Source organism: Lithobates pipiens, unplaced genomic scaffold, assembly GCF_037356315.1.
Source record: "Lithobates pipiens isolate NorthernLeopardFrog02 unplaced genomic scaffold, aLitPip1_a1.2 Scaffold_19, whole genome shotgun sequence".
Lineage (NCBI taxonomy): Eukaryota > Metazoa > Chordata > Amphibia > Anura > Ranidae > Lithobates > Lithobates pipiens.
The window spans coordinates 169760437-169778768 of record NW_027507764.1 but is presented as its reverse complement, the minus strand read 5'-3'; positions in this window follow the sequence as shown (position 1 = coordinate 169778768).

Genomic DNA, 18332 nt, shown 5'->3' with positions numbered 1-18332 from the left:
TGAAATAAAATTCATGATTCTCCCTTCAAAACCCTCCAATGTAGCCCTAAGGGAGTCCTCAGTGACATATACCGGGGCTGAGACATTACGAGAGGCTGCAAAACCTGACAGGGGCACTGACTCATCCTGTGAGGCTGGCTCCAGTCTTGCAGGGGGGGATGGTAACTTACAGGCATTTTTAGAACCCCTGGACCTAGGCAGTGATTTACCAGTGCCCTTGTTACCTCCCCCTGAGACCCTTTTACGAGAAGACATAGTCCTAAGCTACAAGCAGAGGTACTAGTACAAAGTGCAATCACTGTTGTGCTTAAAGTCTCACAATAAATATATATGCTTAAACTGCACAACCTGATGCTGAGTAGGTGTCTAAGGTTTGCCTGGATCCAATCCCATAGGTACTTACTGCCCACAGCTCCTGTGTCTCCACTTACAGCCCCCTGACGCTCTGGGCTTTTTAAAACTGCCGCCTGCGCAGTACAGCACCGTGCACACCGACGTGCACGGCTCGCAACCACACTCCCCCCTCCTCCTTCAGCCCGGGAGCGCGCTCGGTGCACGTGCACGAGGACTGCCAGTATCCAGGGGGGGAAAGGAATCACCATTGGAGCTGCGTGGGACCCCCAGACTACGTGGGACCCCTGTATTACTTTATTGTGGCAGGGATTGCAGTGGAGACTTGAGACATCTGGAGAACCAGGTTTCACTGAGCGTGTGTACTGAAAGGCATGTAAGTATGCATCAGGCTGCTCTTACTCCTTCTAGTGGTGGAAACCAGGTAAGACATACTACTACTCAATGAAGAAATCCATAATATAATTTATATAGGATTAACTTCCCTTACCTGTCCTCGCCGCAGGAATTGCTGAAAACAGACAGATTCCAGCCTTCACCCATCACGGCGGGCAGAGTTGTGCCAACCTTCAGATTTTTTTGGGGTTCTTTCTCAGAAGAACCTCCTACTTGGACCTTGTAAATGACTCTGCCAGAAACTTTCATGCCACTATGTAAATAGTACACCAAGTCTGGTTTTCCCAGAGCCCAGTCTTCCAATAGGAGAGGACTTACAGGCCAAACCTCGTTTCTTCGGATGACGAGGCCCGGGTACCATATCATCTTGGGAGTCAAAATATCGGCTCGAGATATGGATCCGGTTAGTTGTAGCCCTTAGGCCCCCGCAGGGACCTGCACAGAGCTTTCTTCATAGCACATGTTTTACGTGACCAACCACCATAGACACTGGCGAAAAAACTGAGGTGCCTCCCATATGGGAGGGGTTATATAGGGGAGGAATTCTCCTTAATTGGGGTTAACCAGTGTCCAATCACCAGAGGTGCCTATATAACCCACTATGTAATGAGCTCCTGTGTCCCGTGATGTATGATCAAGAAATATATATATATATATATATATATATATATATATATATATATATATATATATTCGTGATAATGATTCGTAGTTTGGAAAGTCGTTTGTTTATTGAATCTTTTAACATACACAATGACAATATATCTTCTCCTTGGCTCAAATACAATACAACTCTCTTCTCGGTCAGCTCTCAGGAATGCACTTTGCCAGTAATCCAAACTCCAGCACAAAATGAATCAGCTCATTGAACTGTAAGATTTACTTTGAGTTGACCTTTTGTTTCAATAGATCTTTAACGAATTACCGAATCATGTCGAATTCATTCGTATTCCGCTATAATTTCTTTTGTATTCGTTGAAATTCGATATTTATGTATGTATATGAAATTCGATATTTATGTATGTACCGTATATACTCGAGTATAAGCCGAGATTTTCAGCCTCTTTTTTGAGGCTGAAAGTGCCCCCTCGGCTTATACTCGAGTCACCGCTGTCTGACTGCTCGATCAGCGTATCGAGCAGACAGACGGCGGACATTAAAATTTAAAAGCCGCGCCTCCTTCTCCGCCTCCGCCTGTGATAGGCGGAACACTGAATTTCCCAGCAGTCAGTGTTCCACCTATCACGGACATCCGCTCATTCTCATACTACGGACGAGTATGAGAGGATGTCCGTGATAGGCGGAACACAGGCTGCTGGGAAATTGAGTGTTCCGCCTATCACAGGCGGAGGCGGAATTTTGAATTGTAGAATGGCCGCCGAGAAGAGCGGCGATCCATCGGCACGGCACGGGACGGAGGAGGCACGGGACGGAGGAGGCACGGCACGGGACGGAGGAGGCACGGGAAGGAGGAGGCACGGCACGGGTCGGAGGAGGCTCGGGACGACGGCGGCTCGGGACGGAGGCTTGGGACACAGGTAGGCTGGACACACACACAAGGCTGCACGGACACACACACACACACACACACACACACACACACACACAAGGCTGCACGGACACACACACACACACACACACACACACACACACAGGGATGGATGGATGGATGGATACACACACACACACACAGGGATGGATGGATGGATGGATACACACACACACACACACACAGGGATGGATGGATGGATGAATACACACACACACACACACACACAGGGATGGATGGATGGATGGATGGATACACACACAGGGATGGATGGACGGACACACACACAGGGATGGATGGACACACAGGGATGGACGGACACACACACAGGGATGGACAGCCATGTCTCACCCTCGGCTTATACACGAGTCAATAAGTTTTCCAGTTTTTTGGGGGTAAATTGGGGGCCTCGGCTTATATTCGGGTCGGCCTATACTCGAGTATATACGGTATATTGATTCATGATAATGATTCGTAGTTTGGAAAGTCATTTGTTTATTGAATCTATTAACACACACAATGACAATATCTCTTCTCCTCTGCTCAAATACAATACAACACCCTTCTCACTCAGTTCTCAGGAATGCACTTTGCCAATAATCTACCCTCCAGCACAAAATTAATCAGCTGCTTGAACTGTAAGATTTATTTTGAGTTGATCTTTTGTTTCATTAGATCTTTAACGAATTACCGAATCATGACGAATTAATTCGTTATATCCGCTATAATTTCTTTTGTATGAGTTGAAATGCGATATTTTTTTATTCGGACATTCGGATGCATCCGAATGTCAGAAAGATGCAAAATTTGGCTGAATTTCGATTAGTTAGGAAACGAATTGCACAATCCTAATGGGTACACTGTAGTCATAAACAGGGATGGACTGACAACACTTAGGGCCAGTTCACACTGCTGCATGGTGCTAGATCGCATGTGATTCACACCGCACTGCAGTGCAAATCACATGCGATGTCCGTGCGATGTGAATTCAGACATACACATAGTATGTCTGAATTTGCATCACATTTGGACCAAATTCACACAGGACCCTTTTTTGGTTTGCAGCAGAATCGGATCGCATGGGTGTGAACACCCATGCGATCCGATTCTTGTCCGAGTTTGCAGATCTCACTGCAATATGCAAACTGATTTGTGGGTGTCATTAACTTTTTTAATTGACACTCCCAGCAGTTCGTATAGGGCAGTGTGAACTGCCGCCGGGAGGCATGCAATGCAGGAACCTGCAGTGGATTTGCAGGGTTTCCGCATCACAACAGTGTGAACCGTCCCTCAGGGCCCCCAGACCAAATAAAGCAGGGGACCCCTGTCAGGCCCCACCCATGACCCACTCCTGGCCCTATCCATGACCCGCCGCTGGCCTCGCCCCCCACATTTTGCACAAAGTACAACAGAGAGTCTGTTAGAAAGCGTCCCCTCCAGGCCCCATTAGAGACTACAAAGGAGTATAATGGGACCATGAGGGGGCCTCTTTCTAAAAAGTTGTACAGTGAACACCTTCATTCACTCTGGTACTCACTGGATCCCCTCCTTTTGCCATAACTCTCACACCTGTACATTACACACTCCTGAGCCCTGCACCCTGTACATTACATACTCCTGACCCCTGCAACATGTACATTACCACCTTCTGACCCCTACATCCTGTACATTACACACTCCTGACTAGGGTTGCCTCCTGTATGGGATTCACCCGAACAGTATGAGAATTTAATCATGTTCCCGGGATTCAGCTTGCCTGACCCACAGACATATTTATGCCGGGCTGTGGCTGAGAAGCTTCACACAGCAGCAGCTCTCGAACTGCCGACTTAAAGAGGAGCTGCACAAAAAAAAAAAATATTAAAAGCCAGCAGCTACTAATATTGCAGCTGCTGACTTTTAATAATATCACACTTACCTGTCCCAGGTTCCAGCGATGTCGGCGGCAGATGACGAGCGATCGCTCGTCTCGCTGCAGCCACCGCCGCCATCCTCTGTCAGGGAATCGGGAAGTGAAGCAAGAGGGCTTCACTGCCCGGTTCCCTACTGCGCATGCGCGAGTCGCGCTGCGCTGGTTCCCCGCTGTGTCTCTGGGAACTGTGTGTTTCCCAGAACACAACGGGGGGGCGGAGCCATGCGGCGGTGGGCGGAGCCATGCGGCGGTCTGGCCGGAAGTGGGTGCAGTTACCTGGATTATCCAGGTAACTGCACCCCCCTCCCCCCCGAAAGGTGCCGATTGTGGCACCGGAGGGGAGGAGGGATAATACTAGCGGAACTTCCCCTTTAGGGTGAAGAACCGCTTTAACCTAATACTGAACTTTTCAGACACTCCCCTGCTAACCCCCTCCCATATAGGGAGTGTGGGCATGGAAAGTCAAATTTCTTCAGCCATGGGGCACTGTGTGGATACATATTGTATTTCAATTTGTCCCTCCTGCTGGGTGGGGGCTGGGGCTAGGACGAGCTGAGCGATTGTATCCTTTGTACAGTGTTTTTGCAGTGGCTATGCACGTTGTGCAGGGAGGATTATGCTGCTGGCTCGGAGGATGCTGAGTGAAGGAGTGAAGAAAGTGTGGTCTCGAGCATGCACCAGGGAAGTTGAGTGTGAAGGAAGCCACATGCCCATGCCTTGTACTCTGTGCAATAAACTCATGGTACTGTGTACAATATACTACTGAGCTGCCACTTACTCAAAATATTATAAATACTTCCGGTTGCTGCTCACATCCAAATGGTTTAATGGTGTTGCACTTACCCCAGGTGCAAAAACATATTTTAAATAAATTGTATAAAAAAGTGATAATTTAATCCACAATCCCAGTGCATTAAATCCATAAATACCAAAAAAAAAAAAAAAAACTCTAAAATATATAAATGAACATGTTGAATACATATACCATTGTTATAAATTGCATAAAGAACATCCAAATACGGTAATTAAATCCGTGCAGTAAATCATCAATAATACATAAAGTGAATGCTACAAATTTGTGGCTGTACACATTTGTATTTGTATTTGTAGAATGCAGCTTAATTATTATTGATGATTTACGGCACTGAGGTTGTGGATTTAATTCTTTTGGGTGTTTTTTATGAAATTGACAACATTGATATATGTATTCAACATGTTGGAGCACATTTTATTGGTATATTCTAATCCGTAGATTTGTAGCATTGGTATTGTGTATTCAATTACTTTTTTTTAAAGCGGAGGTCCACCCTAAAGTGGACCTTCCGCTCATCGGAACCCTCCCCCCTCCGGCGCCACAATTGGCACCTTTCAGGGGGGAGGGGGGTGCAGATACCTGTACAGTACAGGTATTTGCACCCACTTCCGGGATAGCTCTCTGCGGAAAGGGGCGTAGATTACACCCCTTTCCGCAAGTGCCCGCCCCTTTCCGCAAGTGCCCCGCTGCCTGCTGGGAAACACACAGATCCCAGAGGCAGCGGGGACCGTCCTTATTGCACAGCGCGACTCGCGCATGCGCAGTAGGGAACCGGGAAATGAAGCCTAAAGGCTCCATTTCCTGATTCCCATACCCAAGATGGCGGCGGCAGCACTCGAGAGACGATCTAGAGATCGGCTTCGGGTGCCGACATCGCGGGCGCGCTCGACAGGTAAGTGTCACTATTTTAAAAGTCAGCAGCTGCAGTATTTGTAGCTGCTGTCTTTAAAAAAAAAAAAAAACGCGGAGTCCCGGTGGACTCCCGCTTTAAGTAATTAATTTATAAAATGTTCAAATATTATAAATTAATTACATAACAAATAGTAACTGAATACACAAAACCAATGCTGCAAATCTACTGATTAGAATATACCAATAAAATGTGCTCCAACATGTTGAATACATATCTCAATGTTGTCAATTTCATAAAGAACCCTTCGCCTGGTCGTCCCTGGACGTCCTTGTGTTTACTTCCGCAATGCGCGCCGCCGGGGGGCGCGCATCGCGGAAGTTTTGTATTCGCCGTGTCTCCCGGAGACAGGCAAACACAGATCGCCGTGAACGGCCAATCAAAGCGGCCGTTCACAGCGTGATCGCAGCTGCCAATGGGAGATGATCTCAAATGTAAACATATGAGATCATCTCCCATTGCCGTGTCTCTCCCTCCTCACACAGAGACAGCGTGTGAGGAGAGAGAGGATCTGTGAGTCAGCCCCAGTGCCAACTGTCAGCCCCAGTGCCATCTGTCAGCCCCAGTGTCAGTGCCATCTGTTAGCCCAGTGCCATCTGCCAGCCCAGTGCCATCTGCCAGTAGTGCCAGTGCCACCTGCCAGCGCCAGTGCCACCTGCCAGCGCCAGTGCTACCTGCCAGCGCCAGTGCTACCTGCCGTCAGCCCCAGTGCCGTCAGCCCCAGTGCCGCCAGTGCCAGTGCCGCCAGTGCCAGTGCCACCTGCCAGTGCCACCTGCCAGCACCAGTGCCACCTGCCAGCGCCAGTGCCATCCGTCAGCCCCAGTGCCGTCAGCCCCAGTGCCGCCAGTGCCATCAGCCCCAGTGCCGCCAGTGATGCCAGTGCCACCTGCCAGTGCCAGTGCCACCTGCCAGCACCAGTGCCACCTGCCAGCGCCAGTGCCACCCGTCAGCCCCAGTGCCGTCAGCCCCAGTGCCGTCAGTGCCGCCAGTGCCAGTGCCACCTGCCAGCACCAGTGCCATCTGTCAGCCCCAGTGCCGTCAGCCCCAGTGCCGCCAGTGCCGTCAGCCCCAGTGCCGCCAGTGCCACCTGCCAGCACCAGTGCCACCTGCCAGCGCCAGTGCCACCTGCCAGCGCCAGTGCCATCCGTCAGCCCCAGTGCCGTCAGCCCCAGTGCCGTCAGCCCCAGTGCCGCCAGTGCCAGTGCCACCAGTGCCACGTGCCAGTGCCACCTGCCAGTGCCACCTGCCAGCGCCAGTGCCACCTGCCAGCGCCAGTGCCATCCGTCAGCCCCAGTGCCGTCAGCGCCAGTGCCGCCAGTGCCACCTGCCAGTGCCACCTGCCAGCGCCAGTGCCACCTGCCAGCGCCAGTGCCACCTGCCAGCCGCAGTGCCATCTGCCAGCCCCATTTGCCAGAGCAATTAGCCAGAGCAAATAGCCAGCACCATCTGCCAGTGCCATCTGCCAGTGCCAGCCCCAGTGCCATCTGCCAGCGACATCTGCCAGCGACATCTGTCAGCCCCATCTGCCTCCAGTGCCATCTGCCTCCAGTGCCATCTGCCTCCAGTGCCACGTGTCGTCAGTGCCACGTGTTGTCAGTGCCACGTGGGGTCACTTTGTGGGCATTTCCATTGTCCTGGTGCTCCAGGGCCTTCAAAACTGTAATAGGTGGTTGAGAAATAAGATGTGTAATTTATGCTCCTAGAACGCCTGATGGTGCTATTTCAATATTGGGCCTCTGTATGTGGCCAGGCTGTGTAAAAGTCTCACACATTTGGTATCGTTATACTCAAGAGGAGTAGCAGAACGTATTTTGGGGTGTCATTTGTGGTATACACATGCCATGTGAGAGAAATAACCTATTACATTGAAAATTTTGTGAGAAAAAAAAAAAATCTTAATTTTGCAAAGAATTGTGGGAAAAAGATGACAACATCAAAAACCTCACCATGCATCTTAGTAAATACCTTGGAATGTCTACTTTCAAAAAAAGGGTCATTTGGGGGGTATTTGTACTTTCCTGACTTGTTCGGGTCGCAAGAAATGAGATAGGCCACCAATACATCAGGTGTGATCAATTTTGTGCGATTCGCACCACAGCTTGTAGACTCTCTAACTTTCACAAAGACCAAATAATATCCACTAATTTGGGTTATTTTTACCAAAGATATGTAGCAGTATAAATTGTGGCCAAAATGTATGAAAAAAAAATTATAATTTGCAAAATTTTAGCACAGAAACAAAGAAATATGCGTTTTTTTTCAAAATTTTCGGACTTTTTTCATTTATAGTGCAAAAAATAAAAACCCCAGAGCTGATCAAATACCACCAAAAGAAAGCTCTATTTGTGGGAAAAAAGGACATAAAATTAATTTGGGTACAGTGTTGCATGACTGAGTAATTGTCATTCAAAGTGTGAGAGCACCAAAAGCTGAAAATTGGTCTGGTCAGGAAGGGTGTTTAAGTGCCCAGTAAGCAAGTGGTTAAATGACATTAGCACCTACAGGCCATTGGATTCAGATCCTACTGATAATATTCAATGGGGCTTATTGCAACTTTTGGATGATGGTGGATAAATGGGAGTTTTAGAACAGAAGATTATTGATTTCATATTTACAGATAAACCTGTGACCTCAATATTCCACCATCTTCCAAAGGTACACAAGCAACAATCTCCTGTTCAGGGACACCCAATAGTAGCAGGTATTTGATCCCCATTAGAAAGAGAATGGGGAATGGGTGGATGAGCATTTACAACCCTTGGTTAAATGCTTACCTGGCTATCTTAGGGATACAGGACATTTATTGGCACATACACATAAGATTAAATGGTCAGCCAGTAGTTTTTTTAATTATAGTAGATGTTAAAACATTATACTCCTGCATACCACACCACTTGGCACTTCAAGCTGTTAAATATCACCTTACACGTTATAGTTGTTATAAGCGGGAATTGTGCGTATTTTTGTGCATGGCTATAGAATTCCTGCTAAAATACAACTATTTCATTTTTGACTCTAAATATTATTTACAGTGCTGTGGTGCATTGATGGGTTCAAAGATTTCCCCTTCTCTTGCAAACTTATATCTTCTCCCAAGGTAACCCATATAGAGACTTCATTGATTGGTATTGCCGCTTTTTGGATGGTTTGATATTTATATGGAAGGGGCCAGCCAATTTATTGGACTCATGCTTGGCTTATCTCAATACCAATCATCTGAATTTGGAGTTTACCCACACTTCAGATCCGGTCAGTATAGATTATCTGGATTTGACTTTGGTGGGATGTGTGGATAGTGGAATAGTCTCGACCAGAACCTAGAGGAAGCAGTGTGCAGGTAACTCACTTTTGTTGGCATTGAGTTGTCATCCAGCGCATACAGTGCGGCCATTGCCAATGGATGAGTTCATTAGAGCAAGGAGAAATTGTTCCTCTGATAAAGATTTTGTTAAAGAATGTAACATTGTTTCCAGTAGGTTGAGAGAGCGAGGATATAGCAGACATTAAATAGATACAGAAGATTGGCAGGAAATAGAGAACGTGGTGATCTGATTGGGAATTCCTCTTCTATCAGTAAGAAGGCACGGTCCAGTGGGGGGAGAGGTGTTCACTTTGTGACCACTTACTCACAACAATACAATCAGATTGTTTCTATCATAAAACACTGCCTCCCTGTCCTATATGCAGATAAAACTTTGCATCATATTTTAAGACAGGGGTGCAGTTTTTCTAGTAGGAAAGCTCCTACTTTGGGTACTATGCTTTCGCCTTCTCTATTTCGTTCCACTTCCCATTCCATTTCATGGTTGGGGACAGTGGGCTCTTATCCCTGTGGTTATAACACCTGTAAACAGTGTAAAAGACATAGAAAAAGCAGGTCTGTTATTTCTTAGAATATATCTTAGGTAGAACATATCCAGTAAAAAGTTTTAGAAATTGAACTCAAAGATGATTGTGAACCTAATTGATTGCAGTACTTGTAGAGTACAGTATGTGGGATTCACTATCCACAATCTACGTATTAGAATATCAGAACACTACAATGACACAAAATATTTCAAATGTATCTAAACATTTTAGAACAGTCCATGATGGTAATCTGGAGTATTTTTCTTTTTTGAGGTCTGGAACAGTTGAGAAGATCTGTTGGGGGGGATACACACCATACCCTACTTCAGCGGGAGGTGTGGTGGATACACAGATTGAATACACAAATTGAATACACAATTTCCTAGTGGAATGAAGAGTAGAATGGATGTAAATTTGTTTTTAAAATAATATAATTTGATTCCACAGGGGGTTTAATAATTGTTTGCCCTAGAGTTTTCAGTCTATTTCCATTCTTTCCCTCCCCCATTTTCTCTGGTTCTACCAACCTCACATGATTTTAATTGTTAATTGATTTTAAATTTGATTGTACCCCTCCACCCAGAAATTAACTCACCAAAAGACTAAGGAACCGGGAAAGGTATTAACTACTACCCTCTCGGCCGAGACACCTCCTAACTGACTATTTCCACATGCTTACATGTTAATCCATTGTCTTTAATACTTTCTAAGACATTGATCAAGAGCAACTCAGATCAAGAGTTTGTCTTCACTTATTGTACAGTATGTGTGTTCAGGTCAGTGACTCACAAAGTACGCTAGCCATTATATCACCATGACTGCCCTGCAACTAGCATTTCTAGTTGCCTGACTCAGCAATGGCAGCCTGCCTATTATCCCCAGCATGGGCATCCTCCAGCTTTCCTGCTTGTGCACAAAATGGGAATTAAAAACATTTCTGCTACTGAACTGCATATTCCCCCGCATTATCTTAGACCTTCTGTTTGTTGATGTTTGTATTATTAATATGGAAATTCGGAATACTGTAGCATAGCTCAATGTGAGCACAATTTTAATCCTTTCTTTGCAGTTTACAATGCAAATTTAGAGCAATTTTTGCTGATATTGCAAGAACAAATATATGTCCATTGAGTGTAACAACTCTATAAATGGCAAATGGTAGAGAGAGCATTTACTGCTAAAGCAACATGTTTGTTTTTATGCTGTGTATCCAAAAGGTTACAGCTTCTTGCTCTGTCTTTATCTTCACCTCCTGGCAGAAACTTGGTACAAATAAAAGTGGGAGAGGAGCCAAAGGACATGATAAGTGAGCCTCTGTCAGGCTGGAGATCATTTTGCTGTCACATTGCTGGCACAGCTTTCCATTTTCCAGCACAAAGCTTAGGAATGGTTTCTGTATTACTGTATACATCATATACGCTGTATAAGGAAACGCAGGATACATATACATTACATCAATTCACACATTGCTTATAGATAAATGTATAGTCATACACTATATAGGCTTGTTTGGAATGATTAGATCTATTAAAAACAACTTGATAAAAGCTTTGCACAAAGTCAAAGACTGAAATTTTGTAATTGACTATTGCTGTCTTTTTTTAAAGGTAATAAGTACAAGGTTGGAACTAGCATGTGCATATCGGATGTAAAAAAAAAACATTCTAACTACATACTAATTCTGGGATGAGACTAGATCAAGGACGAGAATCCTGGATTCTAAAGCTTCAAAAAACAAGTAAACAATGGCAGCTTCCATATTTCTATCCTGGGAGCTTCACTTTCAGTTGACACAAGAGATGCCCTGAGTCCATTGTTTTCATCACGGAATGATTATGTGCACCAGGCTGTCCTGCTCCGCAAGGCCATAGCTCCCAACTGTCCCTGATTTAGAGGGACTGCCCCTGGCAATGTCTGTCTGTCCCTCTTTCCTCCTCATTTGTCCCTCATTTTGGTCTGATCTATAGTTGTATATAAAATGCACTTTTTATCTTTCAAAAAGTGTTTCCCAGTGCTAAACATTTCATCCAAATTCTAAATTGTTGCATTTGTACATTTTAAAAGTCAATATAAAGGAATAATAGTAGAAAAAGAAAAGCCCTTGTGGATTTAATTAACTTTTTTTTTGTTAAGGCTCCTTTAAGGGGGTGTGGCAGGTGGGCGTGTCCTATGCCTACATACCTTTGCTAGTAGGTGTCCCTCATTCCCATCTCCAAATGTTGAGAGGTATGCGAAAGACCTTTTTATTGCTGGTAACCCAATCTTTTGAAACTCACTCCAGCTGATCTCTATGAATCTGCATGTCAATTTATAAAAATTATTATTACAATATTACTCGTTTTGAAATAAGGAACTGGCATATCTAAAGTCTGCTGCATACAGTGTATGCAATTTAAAATTAGCAATCCCTGTTCTGTTTAAAATGTTACTTTATACTCACTACCAGACCCCAAAATATGGGCCAAATGTGGTATTAAACTCATATCAGACCTCACAACCGGCACAACTATACACCCCTTCAATCACCTGGTATCCCACAATAATGTACCCCCCTCGCATGTATTCCGATATATGCAGCTGTCTCATGCATTTAAAGCCCAAATATTACCCAATGACATGCAAATAGTGCAATCCGATCTGGAAAAGGTCACAAGGTATGAATGCACCAGAAAGCCGACTTCGGTTCTCTATGCGCACTTCATTAGGGTCTCCTCTCCAGATCTGTCAAAGCTCCGTCAAAAATGGACACAGGACATCCCGGATCTGGACTCCGAGGACTGGGAGGACATTTGGGACTTCCCCTTCAAAATCCTGGTCTCACTTCGAGACCGTCTCATACAATACAAAATACTACACCGGGCATATATTACCCCGTATAGATTGCATAAAATGAGAACCTCCCTGTCCTCGGAATGTTGGAGATGTACTGGGGATCCGGGCGACTTCATACACATCTTCTGGTCCTGCCCGGCAATTAAAAACTACTGGTCACAGGTTCTGTCTGTAATTCAAGAAGTGGTGGGAATAGACGTAGCCCAAACCCGCGGATATGCCTTCTAGGCTTAGTAGAGGGGTTAGCCCCCAGGATAGCGGACAGAACTCTGATAGGACTCCTACTTTTCTATGCCAGGAAAATGATCACTCTATGCTGGAAAAAGCAGGCCCCGCCGTCAATATTATTGTGGAAAACACATGTCAATAAAGTATTACCACATTATAAGGAAACCTACCATAATAGAGGATGCCCCAAAAAATACACGAGAGTGTGGGCCAGGTGGCTGGCTGAGGCCTCCACAGCGTCCGCAAACTGAGCATGTACATAATGCCACTCTACGGGTGGATGTGATTTTGTTGCAGTAGGTGATTAGTATCGATTTATTTCTTTATTTACTTTTTTATATATTGTAGCCTCTGATATGGGTTTAGTTCATTTCTTTTATAGTCCCTTGGGGCCCGGCTGAAGAATTTGGTCCTTAGTTATCTCAATTGAGTGGGAGCCAACCCAGCACTAAGTTAGTTGTTTGTTCTTGTGGATGTGCTACAGCTGTAGATTAATAATGTTGGAAGCAACCCACAGACCCCTGCGTGGGTCTAGTCCAAATGCTGTGGCATGTTTACTGTTACCTGTTAATTGTCTGTTTGTCTGTCTTAAACTCAATAAAAATATAAAAAATAAAATAAAAAAAATACTACTTTACTTTACGTTACGTTACTTTATGCATTATCATACCTCCTTAAACCCAGTCTGTCTAGACATTATGGTCACCTGCTGACTTGGCACCATCCACAGGAAGCTTAAAGCGGGAGTCCGCCGGGACTCCGCGTTTTTTTTTTTTTTTAAAGTCAGCAGCTACAAATACTGCAGCTGCTGACTTTTAAAATAGTGACACTTACCTGTCCAGCGCGCCCGCGATGTCGGCACCCGAAGCCGATCTCTAGATCGACACTCGAGTGCTGCCGCCGCCATCTTGGGTATGGGAATCAGGAAATGGAGCCTTTCGGCTTCATTTCCCGGTTCCCTACTGCGCATGCGCGAGCCGCGCTGCGCAATGAGGACGGTCCCCGCTGCCTCTGGGATCTGTGTGTTTCCCAGCAGGCAGCGGGGCACTTGTGGAAGGGGGCGGGCACTTGCGGAAAGGGGCGTAATGTACGCCCCTTTCCGCAGAGAGCTAGCCCGGAAGTGGGTGCAGTTACCTGGATTATCCAGGTAACTGCACCCCCCTCCCCCCTGAAAGGTGCCAATTGTGGCGCCGGAGGGGGGGAGGAATCCGATGAGGGGAAGGTCCATTTTAGGGTGGACCTCCGCTTTAACTTTTCAGTAAGACACAGTTGAATCTAACACAATTTTACTTCAGCTAATTGTAGTACAGATAATGGGTGTGGTTTAAATGTAGTATTGGGGCGTTGCTTAAATGGGCGTGACTCAAAGGGTGTGTGGTTAGAGTCTGAGATGGGGAGAGAGAGAAAAATAGAAAGAAAAAGAGAGAGAGGGGGGGGGTGGAGAGAGAGAGAGAAAGAAAGAAAGAGATAGGGAGGGAAGGAGAGAGAAGGAAGGAAAGAAAGAGGGATGGGAGGAACAGCAAGCCCAGATCCTACACCACAATAGAAATATGTGTAGTCCAGAAAGTTTAACAATTGGCAGATAAAGATACTCCAAACACCTGGTGTTAGTGCTTCAATCATCAGAGCACCATGGTGGTTATAGTGTCAGGATGATTGATTGATTATTTCTATTATTACATTGTAATATAAAATATCAACTCACCATAATGCAAAATCAGTGGGAGCCCTGAGCGTGCCACTTGCCATTGTCATCTGCCACCAGAAATCCATCAGGTGTCCCCAGCAGTGTCCCTCCTTACATCAGGCATTTACAGCAGAGTCCCTCCTTACATCAGTTGCCTCTAGCAGAGTCCCTCCTTACATCAGGTGCCCCCAGCAGAGTGTCTCCTTACATCAGGTGTCCCCAGTGGAGTCTCTCCCTACATCATCAGGTGCCCCCAGCAGAGTCCCTCCTTACATCAGATGCTCCCAGCAGAGTCCCTCTTTACATCAGGTGCCCCCAGCGGAGTCCCTCCTTACATCAGACGCCCCCAGCAGAGTCCCTCCTTACATCAGACGCCCCCAGCAGAGTCCCTCCTTACATCAGGTGCCCCCAGCAGTGTCCCGCCTAACATCAGTTGTCCCCAGCGGAGTCCCTCCTTACATCAGGTGTCCCCAGCGGAGTCACTCTTTACATCAGGTGTCCCCAGTGGAGTCCATCTTTACATCAGGTGTCCCCAGTGGAGACGTCACCATTGCAGAAGACCAGCTCTTGTGTAACAGGTCACTCGCTGAGGGGAAAAACACAAGAGGCAGAGCCGGCCGGATGGCTGCCAATAAAAAATGGAGCTGCCGCCAACCCCCTGCCTCGCAGCCTTTCCCACCACACGTCACAGACCGGCAGCAGCCTGGGGGTGGGAGTTGGCGGCAGCCATCCGGCCGGATTCGCCTCTTGTTTGTTCCCTCGGGGAATGACCAGGCTCTGTAAAATAGGCTCTGTAAAATAGTGGCAGAGACCATCGCTACTGCCGGCCCCTGACCTCTAGCATAAAAAAGTAGAAAATCCATGATACCCTACAAAAATGTGCATATACTCACTAAAAATTACAAAAACGAACTAAAGTGGGTGATATGGTTGTTATTAAAAACAAAAAAAGAAGGTGAGGTGCTGCAATAAAAAAACCTAAATATTCGACTTGTGCATGTATGTGAAAAAAAAATTCTTTTTGCTTTTTTCCTCCTTCACACGGAAGCACCATACACTGAACTCATCCAACAATACATCAATCAAGCGAGGTCTGACCAGGTGGCCGCTTACCAGATCAAATTATAGAGATCGTATGAGCATGAATGAAAAGTGAATCCTCACCACCAGGCAATCCATTCAGGCAATATGACCATCCAATCTCTGGATATAGATCATTCACACCCCTGGCGTAAGCAAGCACGATAGTTCCTCCACACAGCAGTTGTCTGTTTACAGTGCTGTTCGCGTTCCCTGGAATTCTAAACACGCTGGGATCCCTCACACGTGATCACATGAGGCAAAAAAAAGGAAAAACCTTATGGTGCAGTGCTAGGTTTAAAAGGCTTCTTTATTCCAATTTAAAAATAGTAGTTGATTAGGTACAGAGTTAACATCCCAAAAATATTTTACCAAATATAAAAAAAACAGTGTATGGATATAAAAACAACAGCTGCGGCACAAGCCAGCTAGCTGTAATGTACGTCTGGTCCTATAGCTCCACCCGACGCGCTTCGCCATAAGAGGCTTCAACTGGGAAAGGAGACTTTCCCAGTGGATGAGATGGATGAGTATGCTTAGTATGGATGAGTATGCTCAGTGTGGATGGCTGAGCATTAATGGATGAGTATGCTGAGCATGGAGGAGTATGGATGGGTGAGCATGTATGGATGCATGAGTATGCTGAGTATGCATGAGGATGGATGAATGAGTATCATCCATACTCAGCATGGGTATGCTGAGTATGGATGAGTAAGCATGGATGGATGGATGAGTATGTCGAGTATGGATGGGTATGCTGAGTATAGATGGCTGAGCATGGATGGATGAGTATGCAAAGTATGGATGGATGGATGAGTATGGATGGGTGAGCATGGATGGATGGATGAATATGGATGGGTGAGCATGGATGAATGGATGAGTATGGATGGGTGAGCATGGATGGATGAGTATTCTGAGTATGGATGGGTATGGATGGCTGGGTATGGATGGCTGGATATGGATGGCACATATCAGCGCTGTGGGCACTACACATCCAGCCCACAGTGCTGCTGCCACCGATATCTCTCCACTCACAATGTACCAATAGGTACGGGGAGGGGAGAGAGGAACCGGACGTGACTCCAGTTTATTTAGAAGTAAGTGATCACTCTGTCCTGCATGCAGCATCTTTGGGGAGCTTTAGGAGCGGTGTATACACGGGCGCCATTAACCCCTTCATTGGCCGCTAGGGGGGCTAAAATCGTCCAATGAAACGCTAAAACAACAGTAAAGCGCCGCTAAATAGAGCAGCGATTTACTGCCGATGCTCCCGCTGCCTCAGTGTGAAAATGCTCTTAGAATCTAAGAGGGAGGGTCAAGTGATACAAAAGGTAACAGCTGTGGGGGATGAGCTGAAGCTGTGTGGGAGCAGAACAGGCTTCCCCGCCGATGACCAGATAAAAAAAAAAGCGATTGTAAATGTGGCGTAGAAATCCATAACAGACCCAAGTCTCACTCATCTCACAGCCGGATCCTGTTCATTAAAGTCACATGGAAGTCGAATTAATGTCGGAACCAAAGTCACAGGGCAAAGACAGATTGGAAGTCGCACGACTTTCGTGTCAGAGAAGTGTAAACCCGACCTAGAGGGTTTTAGTCCAGTAAACTTGTCAAACAATGGTGCCCACTTCACATATATTAAAAACATTAGGGGTATTATTTGTGACTTTTGCACCAATACGCTAATCCTATTTGTAGATCCCTAAGTGAACTTGATAAACTTCACATACTAGTGTGACCAGAATAGTGATGACATGAAGGGGTGGTGAGAAATAATCATGATAATAATATCAGTATAAAGAAATGGTTTACAGTATATAACTTAGTGTGCCATAAAGCCTCCATGAACACTGTAATAAAATACTGCAATGCACATTCAGTAATTTTCCAGAGGCCTTCCTTGCCATGCTAGTCACAATGCCCACAAGCAGAACTGCCTATATGTCAGAGTCCTTGACTTTTTATTTATTTTTTGGATTTTTTTTTACCAAGGTCTTAAAGTAACTGTCTCTGGTTTTTGGAAACAAAATGCAAGATATCTAGAGGAGATATTACATAACCCCTTTGTAACCATAGGTCATTAATACTTAGTTGCAAAAGGCCAAATTCTGCAGCGTCAGCATGCGTCAGTTAACAATATTAACTCTGACTAATTTACACACCTAAATAATTGTATACATACATTTTAAGTACATATAAGATTTTAATTTGGTATACTGTTTTAGTTAAGAGGAACTGCAGTCCGCTCACATAATTTTTAATAAAAACATCTTTGCCATTCTGAAGCTTCGCATATTATTTTATGTATACTGTGATTCTGTACTTGCCAAACATGCTGTAGAAATCTCCCTCCACTGGGTCTGGCTGCAACCATTTTAACTGTGGGCAGCTGAAGCTGCTGCCCATTCACTTCCTGGATTTACACAGACACACAGAGGCACACCACTAGCTCTGCAGCCCTGCAGCTCTCATTGACCCTCTTATGACTCATCCCCCCCTCCCTTCCTGGCAAACTCTCACAAGAGTGAGATAGAGAGCTGTGCATGATGTCATAAGCCTAGGGTAATGACCAGACAAGAAAGAAAAAGTCGGCTGTATAGGGTATCCAAAGTTAAAACAAAAAGGGCAGAGGATTTAATAGATGGAAAGATGAAAAAATGATTGAAGGTCGGCTTTAATGAGAAAACTGTCTCTGTTCTTATTACAGGCTGACAAATATGCAA